Raw genomic sequence first — 24,453 nt, forward strand, 5'->3', positions numbered from 1 at the left:
AAACAGTCATTTTGTACCTGAAACACTGTAAGTGGTTTGGTGAGTCCAATAATGAAATGAGTCTCTCAAATCAACTACATAGACTCCTTTCTCCAATTTTCCGACATTTTCAATAGCTTGCCTTGAAAAATCAGAAGGTAAATCAATGTTATGACAGAAATCCGCTTTTTGGCATTTTCTCAGCGAGAAACAGTCATTTTGTACCTGAAACACTGTAAGTGGTTTGGTGAGTCCAATAATGAAATGAGTCCCTCAAATCAACTACTTAGACTCCTTTCTCCAATTCTATGACGTTTTCAATAGCTTGCCTGGAAAAATCAGAAGGTAAATCAATGTTATGACAGAAATCCGCTTTTTGGCATTTTCTCAGCGAGAAACAGTCATTTTGTACCTGAAACACTGTAAGTGGTTTGGTGAGTCCAATAATGAAATGAGTCTCTCAAATCAACTACATAGACACCTTTCTCCAATTTTCTAACGTTTTCAATAGCTTGCCTTAAAAAATAAGAAGGTAAATCAATGTTATGACAGAAATCCGCTTTTTGGCATTTTCTCAGCGAGAAACAGTCATTTTGTACCTGAAACACTGTAAGTGGTTTGGTGAGTCCAATAATGAAATGAGTCTCTCAAATCAACTACATAGACACCTTTCTCCAATTTTCTAACGTTTTCAATAGCTTGCCTTAAAAAATAAGAAGGTAAATCAATGTTATGACAGAAATCCGCTTTTTGGCATTTTCTCAGCGAGAAACCGTCATTTTGTACCTGAAACACTGTAAGCGGTTTGGAGAGTCCAATAATGAAATGAGTCTCTCAAATCAACTACATAGACACCTTTCTCCAATTTTTCTAACGTTTTCAATAGCTTGCCTTAAAAAATCAGAAGGTAAATCAATGTTATGACAGAAATCCGCTTTTTGGCATTTTCTCAGCGAGAAACAGTCATTTTGTACCTGAAACACTGTAAGTGGTTTGGTGAGTCCAATAATGAAATGAGTCTCTCAAATCAACTACATAGACTCCTTTCTCCAATTGTCCGACATTTTCAATAGCTTGCCTTGAAAAATCAGAAGGTAAATCAATGTTATGACAGAAATCCGCTTTTTGGCATTTTCTCAGCGAGAAACAGTCATTTTGTACCTGAAACACTGTAAGTGGTTTGGTGAGTCCAATAATGAAATGAGTCTCTCAAATCAACTACTTAGACTCCTTTCTCCAAATTTCTGACGTTTTCAATAGCTTGCCTTGAAAAATCAGAAGGTAAATCAATGTTATGACAGAAATCCGCTTTTTGGCATTTTCTCAGCGAGAAACAGTCATTTTGTACCTGAAACACTGTAAGTGGTTTGGTGAGTCCAATAATGAAATGAGTCGCTCAAATCAACTACATAGACACCTTTCTCCAATTTTCTAACGTTTTCAATAGCTTGCCTTAAAAAATCAGAAGGTAAATCAATGTTATGACAGAAATCCGCTTTTTGGCAGTTTCTCAGCGAGAAACAATCATTTTGTACCTGAAACACTGTAAGTGGTTTGGTGAGTCCAATAATGAAATGAGTCCCTCAAATCAACTACATAGACTTCTTTCTCCAATTTTCTGACGTTTTCAATAGGTTGCCTTAAAAATTCAGAAGGTAAAACAATGTTATTACAGAAATCCGCTTTTTGGCATATTCTAGGCGAGAAACAGTCATTTTGTACCTGAAACACTGTAAGTGGTTTGGTGAGTCCAATAATGAAATGAGTCTCTCAAATCAACTACTTAGACTCCTTTCTCCAATTTTCTGACGTTTTCCATAGCTTGCCTTAAAAAATCAGAAGGTAAATCAATGTTATGACAGAAATCCGCTTTTTGGCATTTTCTCAGCGAGAAACAGTCATTTTGTACCTGAAACACTGTAAGTGGTTTGGTGAGTCCAATAATGAAATGAGTCTCTCAAATCAACTACATAGACTAGTTTTTCCAATTTTCTGACGTTTTCAATAGCTTGCCTTAAAAAATCAGAAGGTAAAACAATGTTATTACAGAAATCCGCTTTTTGCCATTTTCTCAGCGAGAAACAGTCATTTTGTACCTGAAACACTGTAAGTGGTTTGGTGAGTCCAATACTGAAATGGGTCTCTCAAATCAACTACATAGACTCCTTTCTCCAATTTTCTGACGTTTTCCATAGCTTGCCTTAAAAAATCAGAAGGTAAATCAATGTTATGACAGAAATCCGCTTTTTGGCAGTTTCTCAGCGAGAAACAGTCATTTTGTACCTGAAACACTGTAAGTGGTTTGGTGAGTCCAATAATGAAATGAGTCGCTCAAATCAACTACATAGACTCCTTTCTCCAATTTTCTGACGTATTCAATAGCTTGCCTTGAAAAATCAGAAGGTAAATCAATGTTATGACAGAAATCCGCTTTTTGGCATTTTCTCAGCGAGAAACAGTCATTTTGTACCTGAAACACTGTAAGTGGTTTGGTGAGTCCAATAATGAAATGAGTCTCTCAAATCAACTACATAGACACCTTTCTCCAATTTTCTAACGTTTTCAATAGCTTGCCTTAAAAAATCAGAAGGTAAATCAATGTTAGGACAGAAATCCGCTTTTTGGCATTTTCTCAGCGAGAAACAGTCATTTTGTACCTGAAGTGGTTTGGTGAGTCCAATAATGAAATGAGTCTCTCAAATCAACTACATAGACTCCTTTCTCCAATTTTCTAACGTTTTCAATAGCTTGCCTTAAAAAATCAGAAGGTAAATCAATGTTATGACAGAAATCCGCTTTTTGCCATTTTCTCAGCGAGAAACAGTCATTTTGTACCTGAAACACTGTAAGTGGTTTGGTGAGTCCAATACTGAAATGAGTCTCTCAAATCAACTACATAGACTCCTTTCTCCAATTTTCTGACGTTTTCCATAGCTTGCCTTAAAAAATCAGAAGGTAAATCAATGTTATGACAGAAATCCGCTTTTTGGCAGTTTCTCAGCGAGAAACAGTCATTTTGTACCTGAAACACTGTAAGTGGTTTGGTGAGTCCAATAATGAAATGAGTCGCTCAAATCAACTACATAGACTCCTTTCTCCAATTTTCTGACGTTTTCAATAGCTTGCCTTAAAAAATCAGAAGGTAGGATTCTTAATAGGACTAGCTGTTAATATCCCTAAAATATATCAGCACGATAACTCCTATCGGACATGACTGTGGGGTGGAGTTTGGACAAGATCGCGGGGCACCACCAAATCTACACGTCATCAGTTGTGTGCCTTGTCTTCATCAGGTGTTTCGGCCTCTTAACACAATACACCCTCTTCCAAGGTTGGCCTGCCACAGGCTGATCAGACCTGGGTGTGTGTCATATGGTGGCACCCCGTGGTCATCAAACAGCCCATGTTGCATCCCTCCGTTTCAGCCACAGCCAGTGACTGATCTGTTCGGCTGCTTTGGCAAGTTCTTTTATTGCCTTCCGCTGGGCCTGTCCTCTGATCCCAACTTCCTTCAGGAGCCGTGTGGTGGACCTGGCTACAAAGCCTCGGCAGCCAACCTCCACTGGCCACACCTTTACGTTTCATCCCCGCGCCTCAGCATCAGCTGCTAGGTTAGCATAACGCAGCCTTTTTCTTTCGAATGCTTCGTCGATGTTATCCTCCCACGGGACAGTCAGCTCCACAATGAAGACACGCCGGCATGACTTGGACCAGAGGACCAAATCTGGGCGCAGGTTGGTTGCTGCGATTTCTGGCGGGAAAGTGAGCCTCTGGCTGAGGTCTACCCGCATTTCCCAATCCCGGGCTGTGTCCAGTGGGCCTGAGTTTGGAGGTGATGGCTTGGTTCTCCGTTTCTCCCCTTGTCGGACGAATGTTGTCTTCCGTGGGAGGGTGGTCTGGGTTTTGAAAGGCATGGCGTTGATGGTGACCCTCTTGTCCTCAAGTTCGGCAGCCAAGCACTTCAACACTTGGTTATGGCGCCAGGTGTATCTTCCTTGAGTCAGGCTGGTCTTGCAACCCACCAGGATGTGTTTGAGGGTTGCTGGGGCTGCACACTGCAGGCAGGCTGGGTCCTCTCCATACCAGAGATGTAGGTTGGTTGGAGAGGGCAGGACATCATAAGTGGCTCTGATGATGAAGCTGAGCCTATTAGCCTCCATGCTCCACATCTCATTCCACGTGATTTTCCTCCTCTCCACACCCTCCCACCTCATCCAGCGTCCTTGCTGGGCTTGGGAGACTGCCTTGGCACACCTGGCTGCCTCCTCCTGGTTGCGCACCTCCTCAACCACCATGTGTCGCCGTTCAGACGGAGTAGCCTTTTGCCAAGCGGGTGTTGTTGCTTCCAGGCCAAGACCCCTCTGCCATGTTGGACTCGTCCCACTATATCCCGGTGTCTGAGGGTGGTCTTTGCCACTGCTACTGCTGCAGATGGTTTCCATTTCCTCCCTGTTGCCAGGTTTGGAGCCGCATCTCTGACGCATGGGTCCCGGGATTCTGTAAGAGTCATTTCCACCCTTGTTTTGGCACATTTGTACTCCTCCACCAGGCTTGAGATTGGAAGGGAGAGCGCTCCATTGCCATACAGGCCTATGCTGGAAAGGCATCTCGGCAGTCCAAGCCACTTCCTCACTTGGGCATTCACCAGTCTCTCAAGCCGATTGACATGAGATAAGGTGACCTCATAGATGGAAATTGGCCACATGAGGCGAGGTAGCAGCCCAAACTGAAAGCACCATAGCTTCAATTTTCCAGGGAGAGCAGTGTTGTTCATCTGCTTGAGGCCGCTGATTGTATCCTGCCTGAGTTGTTCCACCTGCTCAGAGTCTTTAAGTTCTGCGCTATACCATCGGCCAAGGCTTTTGATAGGCTTCTCCAGAACTGTTGGGATTGGCTGGTCGTCCACATAGAACCTTGCATTGGTGAGCTTACCTTTGACAATGGAGATGCTACGGGATTTGCTGGGTTTAATCTCCATTCGTGCCCATTTGATGTTTCCCCGGAGTTTCTCCAGCAGACGTTTGGTACATGCGACCGTTGTTGTTATTGTCGTCATGTCGTCCATGTACGCCCTGATTGGGGGAAGATGGAGCCGGCTCTTCAATCGTTCTCCTCCAACCACCCATCGTGATGCACGAATAATTAGCTCCATTGCCATTGTAAACACCAGTGGCGAGATGGTGCAGCCCGCCATAATGCCTATCTCAAGGTGCTGCCAGGCAGTTGTACTATCCTGTGCTGTAACACAGAATTGGAGATCCTGGTAGTAGGCTTTGACTAGACTTGCGATTCCCTCTGGCACTTGAAAGAAGTTGAACGCTGTCCACAAGATCTCATGAGGCACTGACCCGAAGGCATTGGCAAGATCTAAAAACACCACATGCAGGTCTTTCTTCTCCTTCTTGGCCGTCTGTACTTGGTGCCAGATGACATTTGTGTGTTCCAAGCAACCTGAGAACCCACTTATCCCTGCCTTTTGCACTGAGGTGTCAACAAAGTTGTTCGCCAGCAGGAATGCTGAGAGCCTACGGGCCACGACACTGAAGAAAATCTTTCCTTCCACATTGAGAAGGCTGATCTGGCGAAACTGCTCGATGGTTGAGGAATTCTTCTCTTTGGGAATCAGGATCCCTCCTGCCCGTCGCCATGCCTTTGGTATCATTCCTTTTTCCCATGCCACTTTCATAAGCTTCCAGAGGTATTTCAAGACGCCTGGCGTGTTCTTATACACCCTGTATGGAATGCCGTTGGGCCCCGGGGCTGAAGCTGTTCTTGCCCGTTTTACTGTGCTCTCAACTTCGCTCCATGTGGGGGGCCTTGTTTCCATCTGGTGCTCAGGTGGTTGGATGGGTGGCATATCCTCCGGAATGCTGGTTGGCACATGCCTCTGTTTGTCGGAGTAGGTCTTCCGAAGATGTTCTTCCAGTTCTCTTATGGGTACTTTGAGGGTCCCAGATTTCTCCCTGACCAAGAGGTCCTTAACAAATTTATAGGGATCTCTGTAGAAGGCAGTCCTCGTTCGCTCTCTCTTCTTATGTTGCCTTCTCAGGCATTCTGCTCTTCGCAGTGCTGCCAGACGCTGCTTGATGTCGCCCTGTAGTGCCCCAAGGCCTTTCCTTTCCACTTCCGTGGCCTTCTTCCATTGTTTCCTCAGGCACCTCCTTTCTTTCACGAGTCTCTGAATCTCTTGTTGTCTCCTGGAATTGAGATGAGCAGATGGTTCCTTCTGGGTCTGCAAGTTCTCACGTTTCACACCAAATCTCTCTGCTCCATAGCTATAAATGGTCTCTCCGATCTTGTCCAGTTTTTTCTCCACACCCCCTTTCAGACCTTCTAAAAGGTGGACGAGGTCTGTGTCTGTGGTTTCCCACTCCTTTTTCTGACAGGATTTAGGCCACAAGATTTGAGGTTTTCGTCCAGTCAGCCTCCGCTCTACTGCTGTCTGTGGCTGGATGGGCTCTGGGCTGATGTTCATAAATGGATCTGTGCTTGATTGAGCTTCGTCTGGGGTTCTGATACCCTGTGGACTGTGGTGAATATCCTGCCACTGGGCTTCACTCGACTGATTTGCCCTACCTCTAAGGAAGTAATGGTCAATGCGAGGCCCCTTGCTAAGCTCTCTCAGACACTTGAAACAATGTTATTACAGAAATCCGCTTTTTGGCAGTTTCTCAGCGAGAAACAGTCATTTTGAACCTGAAACACTGTAAGTGGTTTGGTGAGTCCAATAATGAAATGAGTCTCTCAAATCAACTACATAGACTCCTTTCTCCAATTTTCTAACGTTTTCAATAGCTTGCCTTAAAAAATCAGAAGGTAAAACAATGTTATGACAGAAATCCGCTTTTTGGCATTTTCTCAGCGAGAAACAGTCATTTTGTACCTGAAACACTGTAAGTGGTTTGGTGAGTCCAATAATGAAATGAGTCTCTCAAATCAACTACATAGACACCTTTCTCCAATTTTCTTACGTTTTCAATAGCTTGCCTTAAAAAATCAGAAGGTAAAACAATGTTATTACAGAAATCCGCTTTTTGGCATTTTCTCAGCGAGAAACAGTCATTTTGTACCTGAAACACTGTAAGTTGTTTGGTGAGTCCAATAATGAAATGAGTCTCTCAAATCAACTACATAGACACCTTTCTCCAATTTTCTAACGTTTTCAATAGCTTGCCTTAAAAAATCAGAAGGTAAAACAATGTTATTACAGAAATCCGCTTTTTGGCATTTTCTCAGCGAGAAACAGTCATTTTGTACCTGAAACACTGTAAGTGGTTTGGTGAGTCCACTAATGAAATGAGTCTCTCAAATCAACTACATAGACTCCTTTCTCCAATTTTTTGACGTTTTCAATAGCTTGCCTTAAAAATTCAGAAGGTAAAACAATGTTATTACAGAAATCCGCTTTTTGGCATTTTCTCAGCGAGAAACAGTCATTTTGTACCTGAAACACTGTAAGTGGTTTGGTGAGTCCAATAATGAAATGAGTCCCTCAAATCAACTACATAGACTCCTTTCTCCAATTTTCTGACGTTTTCAATAGCTTGCCTTAAAAAATCAGAAGGTAAAACAATGTTATTACAGAAATCCGCTTTTTGGCATTTTCTCAGCGAGAAACGGTCATTTTGTACCTGAAACACTGTAAGTGGTTTGGTGAGTCCAATAATGAAATGAGTCTCTCAAATCAACTACATAGACTCCTTTCTCCAATTTTCTGACGTTTTCAATAGCTTGCCTTAAAAAATCAGAAGGTAAAACAATGTTATTACAGAAATCCGCTTTTTGGCATTTTCTCAGCGAGAAACGGTCATTTTGTACCTGAAACACTGTAAGTGGTTTGGTGAGTCCAATAATGAAATGAGTCTCTCAAATCAACTACATAGACTCCTTTCTCCAATTTTCCAACGTTTTCAATAGCTTGCCTTAAAAAATCAGAAGGTAAAACAATGTTATTACAGAAATCCGCTTTTTGGCATTTTCTCAGCGAGAAAAATTCAGAAGGTAAAACAATGTTATTACAGAAATCCGCTTTTTGGCATTTTCTCAGCGAGAAACAGTCATTTTGTACCTGAAACACTGTAAGTGGTTTGGTGAGTCCAATAATGAAATGAGTCCCTCAAATCAACTACATAGACTCCTTTCTCCAATTTTCTGACGTTTTCAATAGCTTGCCTTAAAAAATCAGAAGGTAAAACAATGTTATTACAGGAATCCGCTTTTTGGCATTTTCTCAGCGAGAAACAGTCATTTTGTACCTGAAACACTGTAAGTGGTTTGGTGAGTCCAATAATGAAATGAGTCTCTCAAATCAACTACATAGACTCCTTTCTCCAATTTTCTAACGTTTTCAATAGCTTGCCTTAAAAAATCAGAAGGTAAATCAATGTTAGGACAGAAATCCGCTTTTTGGCATTTTCTCAGCGAGAAACAGTCATTTTGTACCTGAAGTGGTTTGGTGAGTCCAATAATGAAATGAGTCTCTCAAATCAACTACATAGACTCCTTTCTCCAATTTTCTAACGTTTTCAATAGCTTGCCTTAAAAAATCAGAAGGTAAATCAATGTTATGACAGAAATCCGCTTTTTGCCATTTTCTCAGCGAGAAACAGTCATTTTGAACCCGAAACACTGTAAGTGGTTTGGTGAGTCCAATAATGAAATGAGTCTCTCAAATCAAACTACATAGACTCTTTTCTCCAATTTTCTGACGTTTTCAATAGCTTGCCTTAAAAAATCAGAAGGTAAATCAATGTTATGACAGAAATCCGCTTTTTGGCAGTTTCTCAGCGAGAAACAGTCATTTTGTACCTGAAACACTGTAAGTGGTTTGGTGAGTCCAATAATGAAATGAGTCTCTCAAATCAACTACATAGACACCTTTCTCCAATTTTGTAACGTTTTCAATAGCTTGCCTTAAAAAATCAGAAGGTAAATCAATGTTATGACAGAAATCCGCTTTTTGGCATTTTCTCAGCGAGAAACAGTCATTTTGTACCTGAAGTGGTTTGGTGAGTCTAATAATGAAATGAGTCTCTCAAATCAACTACATAGACTCCTTTCTCCAATTTTCTAACGTTTTCAATAGCTTGCCTTAAAAAATCAGAAGGTAAATCAATGTTATGACAGAAATCCGCTTTTTGGCAGTTTCTCAGCGAGAAACAGTCATTTTGTACCTGAAGTGGTTTGGTGAGTCCAATAATGAAATGAGTCGCTCAAATCAACTACATAGACTCCTTTCTCCAATTTTCTGACGTTTTCAGTAGCTTGCCTTAAAAAATCAGAAGGTAGGATTCTTAATAGGACTAGCTGTTAATATCCCTAAAATATATCAGCACGATAACTCCTATCGGACATGACTGTGGGGTGGAGTTTGGACAAGATCGCGGGGCACCACCAAATCTACACGTCATCAGTTGTGTGCCTTGTCTTCATCAGGTGTTTCGGCCTCTTAACACAATACACCCTCTTCCAAGGTTGGCCTGCCACAGGCTGATCAGACCTGGGTGTGTGTCATATGGTGGCACCCCATGGTCATCAAACAGCCCATGTTGCATCCCTCCGTTTCAGCCACAGCCAGTGACTGCTCCGTTCGGCTGCTTTGGCAAGTTCTTTTATTGCCTTCCGCTGGGCCTGTCCTCTGATCCCAACTTCCTTCAGGAGCCGTGTGGTGGACCTGGATACAAAGCCTCGGCAGCCAACCTCCACTGGCCACACCTTTACGTTCCATCCCCGCGCCTCAGCATCAGCTGCTAGGTTAGCATAACGCAGCCTTTTTCTTTCGAATGCTTCGTCGATGTTATCCTCCCACGGGACAGTCAGCTCCACAATGAAGACACGCCGGCAGGACTTGGAACAGAGGACCAAATCTGGGCGCAGGTTGGTTGCTGCGATTTCTGGCGGGAAAGTGAGCCTCTGGCTGAGGTCTACCCGCATTTCCCAATCCCGGGCTGTGTCCAGTGGGCCTGAGTTTGGAGGTGATGGCTTGGTTCTCCGTTTCTCCCCTTGTCGGACGAATGTTGTCTTCCGTGGGAGGGTGGTCTGGGTTTTGAAAGGCATGGCGTTGATGGTGACCCTCTTGTCCTCAAGTTCGGCAGCCAAGCCCTTCAACACTTGGTTATGGCGCCAGGTGTATCTTCCTTGAGTCAGGCTGGTCTTGCAACCCACCAGGATGTGTTTGAGGGTTGCTGGGGCTGCACACTGCAGGCAGGCTGGGTCCTCTCCATACCAGAGATGTAGGTTGGTTGGAGAGGGCAGGACATCATAAGTGGCTCTGATGATGAAGCTGAGCCTATTAGCCTCCATGCTCCACATCTCATTCCACGTGATTTTCCTCCTCTCCACACCCTCCCACCTCATCCAGCGTCCTTGCTGGGCTTGGGAGACTGCCTTGGCACACCTGGCTGCCTCCTCCTGGTTGCGCACCTCCTCAACCACCATGTGTCGCCGTTCAGACGGAGTAGCCTTTTGCCTAGCCGGTGTTGTTGCTTCCAGGCCAAGACCGCTCTGCCATGTTGGACTCGTCCCACTATATCCCGGTGTCTGAGGGTGGTCTTTGCCACTGCTACTGCTGCAGATGGTTTCCATTTCCTCCCTGTTGCCAGGTTTGGAGCCGCATCTCTGACGCATGGGTCCCGGGATTCTGTAAGAGTCATTTCCACCCTTGTTTTGGCACATTTGTACTCCTCCACCAGGCTTGAGATTGGAAGGGAGAGCGCTCCATTGCCATACAGGCCTATGCTGGAAAGGCATCTCGGCAGTCCAAGCCACTTCCTCACTTGGGCATTCACCAGTCTCTCAAGCCGATTGACATGAGATAAGGTGACCTCATAGATGGAAATTGGCCACATGAGGCGAGGTAGCAGCCCAAACTTAAAGCACCATAGCTTCAATTTTCCAGGGAGAGCAGTGTTGTTAATCTGCTTGAGCCCGCTGATTGTATCCTGCCTGAGTTGTTCCACCTGCTCAGAGTCTTTAAGTTCTGCGCTATACCATCGGCCAAGGCTTTTGATAGGCTTCTCCAGAACTGTTGGGATTGGCTGGTCGTCCACATAGAACGTTGCATTGGTGAGCTTACCTTTGACAATGGAGATGCTACGGGATTTGCTGGGTTTAATCTCCATTCGTGCCCATTTGATGTTTCCCCGGAGTTTCTCCAGCAGACGTTTGGTACATGCGACCGTTGTTGTTATTGTCGTCATGTCGTCCATGTACGCCCTGATTGGGGGAAGAGGGAGCCCGCTCTTCAATCGTTCTCCTCCAACCACCCATCGTGATGCACGAATAAGTAGCTCCATTGCCATTGTAAACACCAGTGGCGAGATGGTGCAGCCCGCCATAATGCCTATCTCAAGGTGCTGCCAGGCAGTTGTACTATCCTGTGCTGTAACACAGAATTGGAGATCCTGGAAGTAGGCTTTGACTAGACTTGTGATGCCCTCTGGCACTTGAAAGAAGTTGAACGCTGTCCACAAGATCTCATGAGGCACTGACCCGAAGGCATTGGCAAGATCTAAAAACACCACATGCAGGTCTTTCTTCTCCTTCTTGGCCGTCTGTACTTGGTGCCAGATGACATTTGTGTGTTCCAAGCAACCTGAGAACCCACTTATCCCTGCCTTTTGCACTGAGGTGTCAACAAAGTTGTTCGCCAGCAGGAATGCTGAGAGCCTACGGGCCACGACACTGAAGAAAATCTTTCCTTCCACATTGAGAAGGCTGATCTGGCGAAACTGCTCGATGGTTGAGGAATTCTTCTCTTTGGGAATCAGGATCCCTCCTGCCCGTCGCCATGCCTTTGGTATCATTCCTTTTTCCCATGCCACTTTCATAAGCTTCCAGAGGTATTTCAAGACGCCTGGCGTGTTCTTATACACCCTGTATGGAATGCCGTTGGGCCCCGGGGCTGAAGCTGTTCTTGCCCGTTTTACTGTGCTCTCAACTTCGCTCCATGTGGGGGGCCTTGTTTCCATCTGGTGCTCAGGTGGTTGGATGGGTGGCATATCCTCCGGAATGCTGGTTGGCACATGCCTCTGTTTGTCGGAGTAGGTCTTCCGAAGATGTTCTTCCAGTTCTCTTATGGGTACTTTGAGGGTCCCAGATTTCTCCCTGACCAAGAGGTCCTTAACAAATTTATAGGGATCTCTGTAGAAGGCAGTCCTCGTTCGCTCTCTCTTCTTATGTTGCCTTCTCAGGCATTCTGCTCTTCGCAGTGCTGCCAGACGCTGCTTGATGTCGCCCTGTAGTGCCCCAAGGCCTTTCCTTTCCACTTCCGTGGCCTTCTTCCATTGTTTCCTCAGGCACCTCCTTTCTTTCACGAGTCTCTGAATCTCTTGTTGTCTCCTGGAATTGAGATGAGCAGATGGTTCCTTCTGGGTCTGCAAGTTCTCACGTTTCACACCAAATCTCTCTGCTCCATAGCTATAAATGGTCTCTCCGATCTTGTCCAGTTTTTTCTCCACACCCCCTTTCAGACCTTCTAAAAGGTGGACGAGGTCTGTGTCTGTGGTTTCCCACTCCTTTTTCTGACAGGATTTAGGCCACAAGATTTGAGGTTTTCGTCCAGTCAGCCTCCGCTCTACTGCTGTCTGTGGCTGGATGGGCTCTGGGCTGATGTTCATAAATGGATCTGTGCTTGATTGAGCTTCGTCTGGGGTTCTGATACCCTGTGGACTGTGGTGAATATCCTGCCACTGGGCTTCACTCGACTGATTTGCCCTACCTCTAAGGAAGTAATGGTCAATGCGAGGCCCCTTGCTAAGCTCTCTCAGACACTTGAAACAATGTTATTACAGAAATCCGCTTTTTGGCAGTTTCTCAGCGAGAAACAGTCATTTTGAACCTGAAACACTGTAAGTGGTTTGGTGAGTCCAATAATGAAATGAGTCTCTCAAATCAACTACATAGACTCCTTTCTCCAATTTTCTAACGTTTTCAATAGCTTGCCTTAAAAAATCAGAAGGTAAAACAATGTTATGACAGAAATCCGCTTTTTGGCATTTTCTCAGCGAGAAACAGTCATTTTGTACCTGAAACACTGTAAGTGGTTTGGTGAGTCCAATAATGAAATGAGTCTCTCAAATCAACTACATAGACACCTTTCTCCAATTTTCTTACGTTTTCAATAGCTTGCCTTAAAAAATCAGAAGGTAAAACAATGTTATTACAGAAATCCGCTTTTTGGCATTTTCTCAGCGAGAAACAGTCATTTTGTACCTGAAACACTGTAAGTTGTTTGGTGAGTCCAATAATGAAATGAGTCTCTCAAATCAACTACATAGACACCTTTCTCCAATTTTCTAACGTTTTCAATAGCTTGCCTTAAAAAATCAGAAGGTAAAACAATGTTATTACAGAAATCCGCTTTTTGGCATTTTCTCAGCGAGAAACAGTCATTTTGTACCTGAAACACTGTAAGTGGTTTGGTGAGTCCACTAATGAAATGAGTCTCTCAAATCAACTACATAGACTCCTTTCTCCAATTTTTTGACGTTTTCAATAGCTTGCCTTAAAAATTCAGAAGGTAAAACAATGTTATTACAGAAATCCGCTTTTTGGCATTTTCTCAGCGAGAAACAGTCATTTTGTACCTGAAACACTGTAAGTGGTTTGGTGAGTCCAATAATGAAATGAGTCCCTCAAATCAACTACATAGACTCCTTTCTCCAATTTTCTGACGTTTTCAATAGCTTGCCTTAAAAAATCAGAAGGTAAAACAATGTTATTACAGAAATCCGCTTTTTGGCATTTTCTCAGCGAGAAACGGTCATTTTGTACCTGAAACACTGTAAGTGGTTTGGTGAGTCCAATAATGAAATGAGTCTCTCAAATCAACTACATAGACTCCTTTCTCCAATTTTCTGACGTTTTCAATAGCTTGCCTTAAAAAATCAGAAGGTAAAACAATGTTATTACAGAAATCCGCTTTTTGGCATTTTCTCAGCGAGAAACGGTCATTTTGTACCTGAAACACTGTAAGTGGTTTGGTGAGTCCAATAATGAAATGAGTCTCTCAAATCAACTACATAGACTCCTTTCTCCAATTTTCCAACGTTTTCAATAGCTTGCCTTAAAAAATCAGAAGGTAAAACAATGTTATTACAGAAATCCGCTTTTTGGCATTTTCTCAGCGAGAAAAATTCAGAAGGTAAAACAATGTTATTACAGAAATCCGCTTTTTGGCATTTTCTCAGCGAGAAACAGTCATTTTGTACCTGAAACACTGTAAGTGGTTTGGTGAGTCCAATAATGAAATGAGTCTCTCAAATCAACTACATAGACACCTTTCTCCAATTTTCTTACGTTTTCAATAGCTTGCCTTAAAAAATCAGAAGGTAAAACAATGTTATTACAGAAATCCGCTTTTTGGCATTTTCTCAGCGAGAAACAGTCATTTTGTACCTGAAACACTGTAAGTTGTTTGGTGAGTCCAATAATGAAATGAGTCTCTCAAATCAACTACATAGACACCTTTCTCCAATTTTCTAACGTTTTCAATAGCTTGCCTTAAAAAATCAGAAGGTAAAACAATGTTATTACAGAAATCCGCTTTTTGGCATTTTCTCAGCGAGAAACAGTCATTTTGTACCTGAAACACTGTAAGTGGTTTGGTGAGTCCACTAATGAAATGAGTCTCTCAAATCAACTACATAGACTCCTTTCTCCAATTTTTTGACGTTTTCAATAGCTTGCCTTAAAAATTCAGAAGGTAAAACAATGTTATTACAGAAATCCGCTTTTTGGCATTTTCTCAGCGAGAAACAGTCATTTTGTACCTGAAACACTGTAAGTGGTTTGGTGAGTCCAATAATGAAATGAGTCCCTCAAATCAACTACATAGACTCCTTTCTCCAATTTTCTGACGTTTTCAATAGCTTGCCTTAAAAAATCAGAAGGTAAAACAATGTTATTACAGAAATCCGCTTTTTGGCATTTTCTCAGCGAGAAACGGTCATTTTGTACCTGAAACACTGTAAGTGGTTTGGTGAGTCCAATAATGAAATGAGTCTCTCAAATCAACTACATAGACTCCTTTCTCCAATTTTCTGACGTTTTCAATAGCTTGCCTTAAAAAATCAGAAGGTAAAACAATGTTATTACAGAAATCCGCTTTTTGGCATTTTCTCAGCGAGAAACGGTCATTTTGTACCTGAAACACTGTAAGTGGTTTGGTGAGTCCAATAATGAAATGAGTCTCTCAAATCAACTACATAGACTCCTTTCTCCAATTTTCCAACGTTTTCAATAGCTTGCCTTAAAAAATCAGAAGGTAAAACAATGTTATTACAGAAATCCGCTTTTTGGCATTTTCTCAGCGAGAAAAATTCAGAAGGTAAAACAATGTTATTACAGAAATCCGCTTTTTGGCATTTTCTCAGCGAGAAACAGTCATTTTGTACCTGAAACACTGTAAGTGGTTTGGTGAGTCCAATAATGAAATGAGTCCCTCAAATCAACTACATAGACTCCTTTCTCCAATTTTCTGACGTTTTCAATAGCTTGCCTTAAAAAATCAGAAGGTAAAACAATGTTATTACAGGAATCCGCTTTTTGGCATTTTCTCAGCGAGAAACAGTCATTTTGTACCTGAAACACTGTAAGTGGTTTGGTGAGTCCAATAATGAAATGAGTCTCTCAAATCAACTACATAGACTCCTTTCTCCAATTTTCTAACGTTTTCAATAGCTTGCCTTAAAAAATCAGAAGGTAAAACAATGTTATTACAGAAATCCGCTTTTTGGCATTTTCTCAGCGAGAAACAGTCATTTTGTACCTGAAGTGGTTTGGTGAGTCCAATAATGAAATGAGTCTCTCAAATCAACTACATAGACTCCTTTCTCCAATTTTCTAACGTTTTCAATAGCTTGCCTTAAAAAATCAGAAGGTAAATCAATGTTATGACAGAAATCCGCTTTTTGCCATTTTCTCAGCGAGAAACAGTCATTTTGAACCCGAAACACTGTAAGTGGTTTGGTGAGTCCAATAATGAAATGAGTCTCTCAAATCAAACTACATAGACTCTTTTCTCCAATTTTCTGACGTTTTCAATAGCTTGCCTTAAAAAATCAGAAGGTAAATCAATGTTATGACAGAAATCCGCTTTTTGGCAGTTTCTCAGCGAGAAACAGTCATTTTGTACCTGAAACACTGTAAGTGGTTTGGTGAGTCCAATAATGAAATGAGTCTCTCAAATCAACTACATAGACACCTTTCTCCAATTTTGTAACGTTTTCAATAGCTTGCCTTAAAAAATCAGAAGGTAAATCAATGTTATGACAGAAATCCGCTTTTTGGCATTTTCTCAGCGAGAAACAGTCATTTTGTACCTGAAGTGGTTTGGTGAGTCTAATAATGAAATGAGTCTCTCAAATCAACTACATAGACTCCTTTCTCCAATTTTCTAACGTTTTCAATAGCTTGCCTTAAAAAATCAGAAGGTAAATCAATGTTATGACAGAAATCCGCTTTTTGGCAGTTTCTCAGCGAGAAACAGTCATTTTGTACCTGAAGTGGTTTGGTGAGTCCAATAATGAAATGAGTCGCTCAAATCAACTACATAGACTCCTTTCTCCAATTTTCTGACGTTTTCAGTAGCTTGCCTTAAAAAATCAGAAGGTAGGATTCTTAATAGGACTAGCTGTTAATATCCCTAAAATATATCAGCACGATAACTCCTATCGGACATGACTGTGGGGTGGAGTTTGGACAAGATCGCGGGGCACCACCAAATCTACACGTCATCAGTTGTGTGCCTTGTCTTCATCAGGTGTTTCGGCCTCTTAACACAATACACCCTCTTCCAAGGTTGGCCTGCCACAGGCTGATCAGACCTGGGTGTGTGTCATATGGTGGCACCCCATGGTCATCAAACAGCCCATGTTGCATCCCTCCGTTTCAGCCACAGCCAGTGACTGCTCCGTTCGGCTGCTTTGGCAAGTTCTTTTATTGCCTTCCGCTGGGCCTGTCCTCTGATCCCAACTTCCTTCAGGAGCCGTGTGGTGGACCTGGATACAAAGCCTCGGCAGCCAACCTCCACTGGCCACACCTTTACGTTCCATCCCCGCGCCTCAGCATCAGCTGCTAGGTTAGCATAACGCAGCCTTTTTCTTTCGAATGCTTCGTCGATGTTATCCTCCCACGGGACAGTCAGCTCCACAATGAAGACACGCCGGCAGGACTTGGAACAGAGGACCAAATCTGGGCGCAGGTTGGTTGCTGCGATTTCTGGCGGGAAAGTGAGCCTCTGGCTGAGGTCTACCCGCATTTCCCAATCCCGGGCTGTGTCCAGTGGGCCTGAGTTTGGAGGTGATGGCTTGGTTCTCCGTTTCTCCCCTTGTCGGACGAATGTTGTCTTCCGTGGGAGGGTGGTCTGGGTTTTGAAAGGCATGGCGTTGATGGTGACCCTCTTGTCCTCAAGTTCGGCAGCCAAGCCCTTCAACACTTGGTTATGGCGCCAGGTGTATCTTCCTTGAGTCAGGCTGGTCTTGCAACCCACCAGGATGTGTTTGAGGGTTGCTGGGGCTGCACACTGCAGGCAGGCTGGGTCCTCTCCATACCAGAGATGTAGGTTGGTTGGAGAGGGCAGGACATCATAAGTGGCTCTGATGATGAAGCTGAGCCTATTAGCCTCCATGCTCCACATCTCATTCCACGTGATTTTCCTCCTCTCCACACCCTCCCACCTCATCCAGCGTCCTTGCTGGGCTTGGGAGACTGCCTTGGCACACCTGGCTGCCTCCTCCTGGTTGCGCACCTCCTCAACCACCATGTGTCGCCGTTCAGACGGAGTAGCCTTTTGCCTAGCCGGTGTTGTTGCTTCCAGGCCAAGACCGCTCTGCCATGTTGGACTCGTCCCACTATATCCCGGTGTCTGAGGGTGGTCTTTGCCACTGCTACTGCTGCAGATGGTTTCCATTTCCTCCCTGTTGCCAGGTTTGGAGCCGCATCTCTGACGCATGGGTCCCGGGATTCTGTAAGAGTCATTTCCACCCTTGTTTTGGCACATTTGTACTCCTCCACCAGGCTTGAGATTGGAAGGGAGAGCGCTCCATTGCCATACAGGCCTATGCTGGAAAGGCATCTCGGCAGTCCAAGCCACTTCCTCACTTGGGCATTCACCAGTCTCTCAAGCCGATTGACATGAGATAAGGTGACCTCATAGATGGAAATTGGCCACATGAGGCGAGGTAGCAGCCCAAACTTAAAGCACCATAGCTTCAATTTTCCAGGGAGAGCAGTGTTGTTAATCTGCTTGAGCCCGCTGATTGTATCCTGCCTGAGTTGTTCCACCTGCTCAGAGTCTTTAAGTTCTGCGCTATACCATCGGCCAAGGCTTTTGATAGGCTTCTCCAGAACTGTTGGGATTGGCTGGTCGTCCACATAGAACGTTGCATTGGTGAGCTTACCTTTGACAATGGAGATGCTACGGGATTTGCTGGGTTTAATCTCCATTCGTGCCCATTTGATGTTTCCCCGGAGTTTCTCCAGCAGACGTTTGGTACATGCGACCGTTGTTGTTATTGTCGTCATGTCGTCCATGTACGCCCTGATTGGGGGAAGAGGGAGCCCGCTCTTCAATCGTTCTCCTCCAACCACCCATCGTGATGCACGAATAAGTAGCTCCATTGCCATTGTAAACACCAGTGGCGAGATGGTGCAGCCCGCCATAATGCCTATCTCAAGGTGCTGCCAGGCAGTTGTACTATCCTGTGCTGTAACACAGAATTGGAGATCCTGGAAGTAGGCTTTGACTAGACTTGTGATGCCCTCTGGCACTTGAAAGAAGTTGAACGCTGTCCACAAGATCTCATGAGGCACTGACCCGAAGGCATTGGCAAGATCTAAAAACACCACATGCAGGTCTTTCTTCTCCTTCTTGGCCGTCTGTACTTGGTGCCAGATGACATTTGTGTGTTCCAAGCAACCTGAGAACCCACTTATCCCTGCCTTTTGCACTGAGGTGTCAACAAAGTTGTTCGCCAGCAGGAATGCTGAGAGCCTACGGGCCACGACACTGAAGAAAATCTTTCCTTCCACATTGAGAAGGCTGATCTGGCGAAACTGCTCGATGGTTGAGGAATTCTTCTCTTTGGGAATCAGGATCCCTCCTGCCCGTCGCCATGCCTTTGGTATCATTCCTTTTTCCCATGCCACTTTCATAAGCTTCCAGAGGTATTTCAAGACGCCTGGCGTGTTCTTATACACCCTGTATGGAATGCCGTTGGGCCCCGGGGCTGAAGCTGTTCTTGCCCGTTTTACTGTGCTCTCAACTTCGCTCCATGTGGGGGGCCTTGTTTCCATCTGGTGCTCAGGTGGTTGGATGGGTGGCATATCCTCCGGAATGCTGGCTGGCACATGCCTCTGTTTGTCGGAGTAGGTCTTCCGAAGATGTTCTTCCAGTTCTCTTATGGGTACTTTGAGGGTCCCAGATTTCTCCCTGACAAAGAGGTCCTTAACAAATTTATAGGGATCTCTGTAGAAGGCAGTCCTCGTTCGCTCTCTCTTCTTATGTTGCCTTCTCAGGCATTCTGCTCTTCGCAGTGCTGCCAGACGCTGCTTGATGTCGCCCTGTAGTGCCCCAAGGCCTTTCCTTTCCACTTCCGTGGCCTTCTTCCATTGTTTCCTCAGGCACCTCCTTTCTTTCACGAGTCTCTGAATCTCTTGTTGTCTCCTGGACTTGAGATGAGCAGATGGTTCCTTCTGTGTCTGCAAGTTCTCACGTTTCACACCAAATCTCTCTGCTCCATAGCTATACATGGTCTCTCCGATCTTGTCCAGTTTTTTCTCCACACCCCCTTTCAGACCTTCTAAAAGGTGGACGAGGTCTGTGTCTGTGGTTTCCCACTCCTTTTTCTGACAGGATTTAGGCCACAAGATTTGAGGTTTTCGTCCAGCTCTACTGCTGTCTGTGGCTGGATGGGCTCTGGGCTGATGTTCATAAATGGATCTGTGCTTGATTGAGCTTCGTCTGGGGTTCTGATACCCTGTGGTGAATATCCTGCCATTGGGCTTCACTCGACTGATTTGCCCTACCTCTAAGGAAGTAATGGTCAATGCGAGGCCCCTTGCTAAGCTCTCTCAGACACTTGAAACAATGTTATTACAGAAATCCGCTTTTTGGCAGTTTCTCAGCGAGAAACAGTCATTTTGAACCTGAAACACTGTAAGTGGTTTGGTGAGTCCAATAATGAAATGAGTCTCTCAAATCAACTACATAGACTCCTTTCTCCAATTTTCTAACGTTTTCAATAGCTTGCCTTAAAAAATCAGAAGGTAAATCAATGTTATGACAGAAATCCGCTTTTTGGCATTTTCTCAGCGAGAAACAGTCATTTTGTACCTGAAACACTGTAAGTGGTTTGGTGAGTCCAATAATGAAATGAGTCTCTCAAATCAACTACATAGACTCCTTTCTCCAATTTTCCGACATTTTCAATAGCTTGCCTTGAAAAATCAGAAGGTAAATCAATGTTATGACAGAAATCCGCTTTTTGGCATTTTCTCAGCGAGAAACAGTCATTTTGTACCTGAAACACTGTAAGTGGTTTGGTGAGTCCAATAATGAAATGAGTCCCTCAAATCAACTACTTAGACTCCTTTCTCCAATTCTATGACGTTTTCAATAGCTTGCCTTGAAAAATCAGAAGGTAAATCAATGTTATGACAGAAATCCGCTTTTTGGCATTTTCTCAGCGAGAAACAGTCATTTTGTACCTGAAACACTGTAAGTGGTTTGGTGAGTCCAATAATGAAATGAGTCTCTCAAATCAACTACATAGACACCTTTCTCCAATTTTCTAACGTTTTCAATAGCTTGCCTTAAAAAATAAGAAGGTAAATCAATGTTATGACAGAAATCCGCTTTTTGGCATTTTCTCAGCGAGAAACAGTCATTTTGTACCTGAAACACTGTAAGTGGTTTGGTGAGTCCAATAATGAAATGAGTCTCTCAAATCAACTACATAGACACCTTTCTCCAATTTTCTAACGTTTTCAATAGCTTGCCTTAAAAAATAAGAAGGTAAATCAATGTTATGACAGAAATCCGCTTTTTGGCATTTTCTCAGCGAGAAACCGTCATTTTGTACCTGAAACACTGTAAGCGGTTTGGAGAGTCCAATAATGAAATGAGTCTCTCAAATCAACTACATAGACACCTTTCTCCAATTTTCTAACGTTTTCAATAGCTTGCCTTAAAAAATAAGAAGGTAAATCAATGTTATGACAGAAATCCGCTTTTTGGCATTTTCTCAGCGAGAAACCGTCATTTTGTACCTGAAACACTGTAAGCGGTTTGGAGAGTCCAATAATGAAATGAGTCTCTCAAATCAACTACATAGACACCTTTCTCCAATTTTCTAACGTTTTCAATAGCTTGCCTTAAAAAATCAGAAGGTAAATCAATGTTATGACAGAAATCCGCTTTTTGGCATTTTCTCAGCGAGAAACAGTCATTTTGTACCTGAAACACTGTAAGTGGTTTGGTGAGTCCAATAATGAAATGAGTCTCTCAAATCAACTACATAGACTCCTTTCTCCAATTGTCCGACATTTTCAATAGCTTGCCTTGAAAAATCAGAAGGTAAATCAATGTTATGACAGAAATCCGCTTTTTGGCATTTTCTCAGCGAGAAACAGTCATTTTGTACCTGAAACACTGTAAGTGGTTTGGTGAGTCCAATAATGAAATGAGTCTCTCAAATCAACTACATAGACTCCTTTCTCCAATTTTCTAACGTTTTCAATAGCTTGCCTTAAAAAATCAGAAGGTAAATCAATGTTATGACAGAAATCCGCTTTTTGGCATTTTCTCAGCGAGAAACAGTCATTTTGTACCTGAAACACTGTAAGTGGTTTGGTGAGTCCAATAATGAAATGAGTCTCTCAAATCAACTACATAGACACCTTTCTCCAATTTTCTAACGTTTTCAATAGCTTGCCTTAAAAAATCAGAAGGTAAATCAATGTTATGACAGAAATCCGCTTTTTGGCAGTTTCTCAGCGAGAAACAGTCATTTTGTACCTGAAACACTGTAAGTGGTTTGGTGAGTCCAATAATGAAATGAGTCTCTCAAATCAACTATATAGACACCTTTCTCCAATTTTCTGACGTTTTCAATAGGTTGCCTTAAAAATTCAGAAGGTAAAACAATGTTATTACAGAAATCCGCTTTTTGGCATTTTCTAGGCGAGAAACAGTCATTTTGTACCTGAAACACTGTAAGTGGTTTGGTGAGTCCAATAATGAAATGAGTCTCTCAAATCAACTACTTAGACTCCTTTCTCCAATTTTCTGTCGTTTTCAATAGCTTGCCTTGAAAAATCAGAAGGTAAATCAATGTTATGACAGAAATCCGCTTTTTGGCATTTTCTCAGCGAGAAACAGTCATTTTGTACCTGAAACACTGTAAGTGGTTTGGTGAGTCCAATAATGAAATGAGTCGCTCAAATCAACTACATAGACACCTTTCTCCAATTTTCTAACGTTTTCAATAGCTTGCCTTAAAAAATCAGAAGGTAAATCAATGTTATGACAGAAATCCGCTTTTTGGCAGTTTCTCAGCGAGAAACAATCATTTTGTACCTGAAACACTGTAAGTGGTTTGGTGAGTCCAATAATGAAATGAGTCCCTCAAATCAACTACATAGACTTCTTTCTCCAATTTTCTGACGTTTTCAATAGGTTGCCTTAAAAATTCAGAAGGTAAAACAATGTTATTACAGAAATCCGCTTTTTGGCATATTCTAGGCGAGAAACAGTCATTTTGTACCTGAAACACTGTAAGTGGTTTGGTGAGTCCAATAATGAAATGAGTCTCTCAAATCAACTACTTAGACTCCTTTCTCCAATTTTCTGACGTTTTCCATAGCTTGCCTTAAAAAATCAGAAGGTAAATCAATGTTATGACAGAAATCCGCTTTTTGGCATTTTCTCAGCGAGAAACAGTCATTTTGTACCTGAAACACTGTAAGTGGTTTGGTGAGTCCAATAATGAAATGAGTCTCTCAAATCAACTACATAGACTAGTTTTTCCAATTTTCTGACGTTTTCCATAGCTTGCCTTAAAAAATCAGAAGGTAAATCAATGTTATGACAGAAATCCGCTTTTTGGCAGTTTCTCAGCGAGAAACAGTCATTTTGTACCTGAAACACTGTAAGTGGTTTGGTGAGTCCAATAATGAAATGAGTCGCTCAAATCAACTACATAGACTCCTTTCTCCAATTTTCTGACGTATTCAATAGCTTGCCTTGAAAAATCAGAAGGTAAATCAATGTTATGACAGAAATCCGCTTTTTGGCATTTTCTCAGCGAGAAACAGTCATTTTGTACCTGAAACACTGTAAGTGGTTTGGTGAGTCCAATAATGAAATGAGTCTCTCAAATCAACTACATAGACTCCTTTCTCCAATTTTCTGACGTTTTCAATAGCTGGCCTTGAAAAATCAGAAGGTAAATCAATGTTATGACAGAAATCCGCTTTTTGGCATTTTCTCAGCGAGAAACAGTCATTTTGTACCTGAAACACTGTAAGTGGTTTGGTGAGTCCAATAATGAAATGAGTCGCTCAAATCAACTACATAGACACCTTTCTCCAATTTTCTAACGTTTTCAATAGCTTGCCTTAAAAAATCAGAAGGTAAATCAATGTTATGACAGAAATCCGCTTTTTGGCAGTTTCTCAGCGAGAAACAATCATTTTGTACCTGAAACACTGTAAGTGGTTTGGTGAGTCCAATAATGAAATGAGTCCCTCAAATCAACTACATAGACTCCTTTCTACAATTTTCTGACGTTTTCAATAGGTTGCCTTAAAAATTCAGAAGGTAAAACAATGTTATTACAGAAATCCGCTTTTTGGCATTTTCTAGGCGAGAAACAGTCATTTTGTACCTGAAACACTGTAAGTGGTTTGGTGAGTCCAATAATGAAATGAGTCTCTCAAATCAACTACTTAGACTCCTTTCTCCAATTTTTGAACGTTTTCAATAGCTTGCCTTGAAAAATCAGAAGGTAAATCAATGTTATGACAGAAATCCGCTTTTTGGCATTTTCTCAGCGAGAAACAGTCATTTTGTACCTGAAACACTGTAAGTGGTTTGGTGAGTCCAATACTGAAATGGGTCTCTCAAATCAACTACATAGACTCCTTTCTCCAATTTTCTGACGTTTTCCATAGCTTGCCTTAAAAAATCAGAAGGTAAATCAATGTTATGACAGAAATCCGCTTTTTGGCAGTTTCTCAGCGAGAAACAGTCATTTTGTACCTGAAACACTGTAAGTGGTTTGGTGAGTCCAATAATGAAATGAGTCGCTCAAATCAACTACATAGACTCCTTTCTCCAATTTTCTGACGTATTCAATAGCTTGCCTTGAAAAATCAGAAGGTAAATCAATGTTATGACAGAAATCCGCTTTTTGGCATTTTCTCAGCGAGAAACAGTCATTTTGTACCTGAAACACTGTAAGTGGTTTGGTG

The sequence above is a fragment of the Cololabis saira genome, unplaced genomic scaffold, assembly GCF_033807715.1.
Source record: "Cololabis saira isolate AMF1-May2022 unplaced genomic scaffold, fColSai1.1 scf033, whole genome shotgun sequence".
In the NCBI taxonomy this organism is placed as follows: Eukaryota; Metazoa; Chordata; class Actinopteri; order Beloniformes; family Belonidae; genus Cololabis; species Cololabis saira.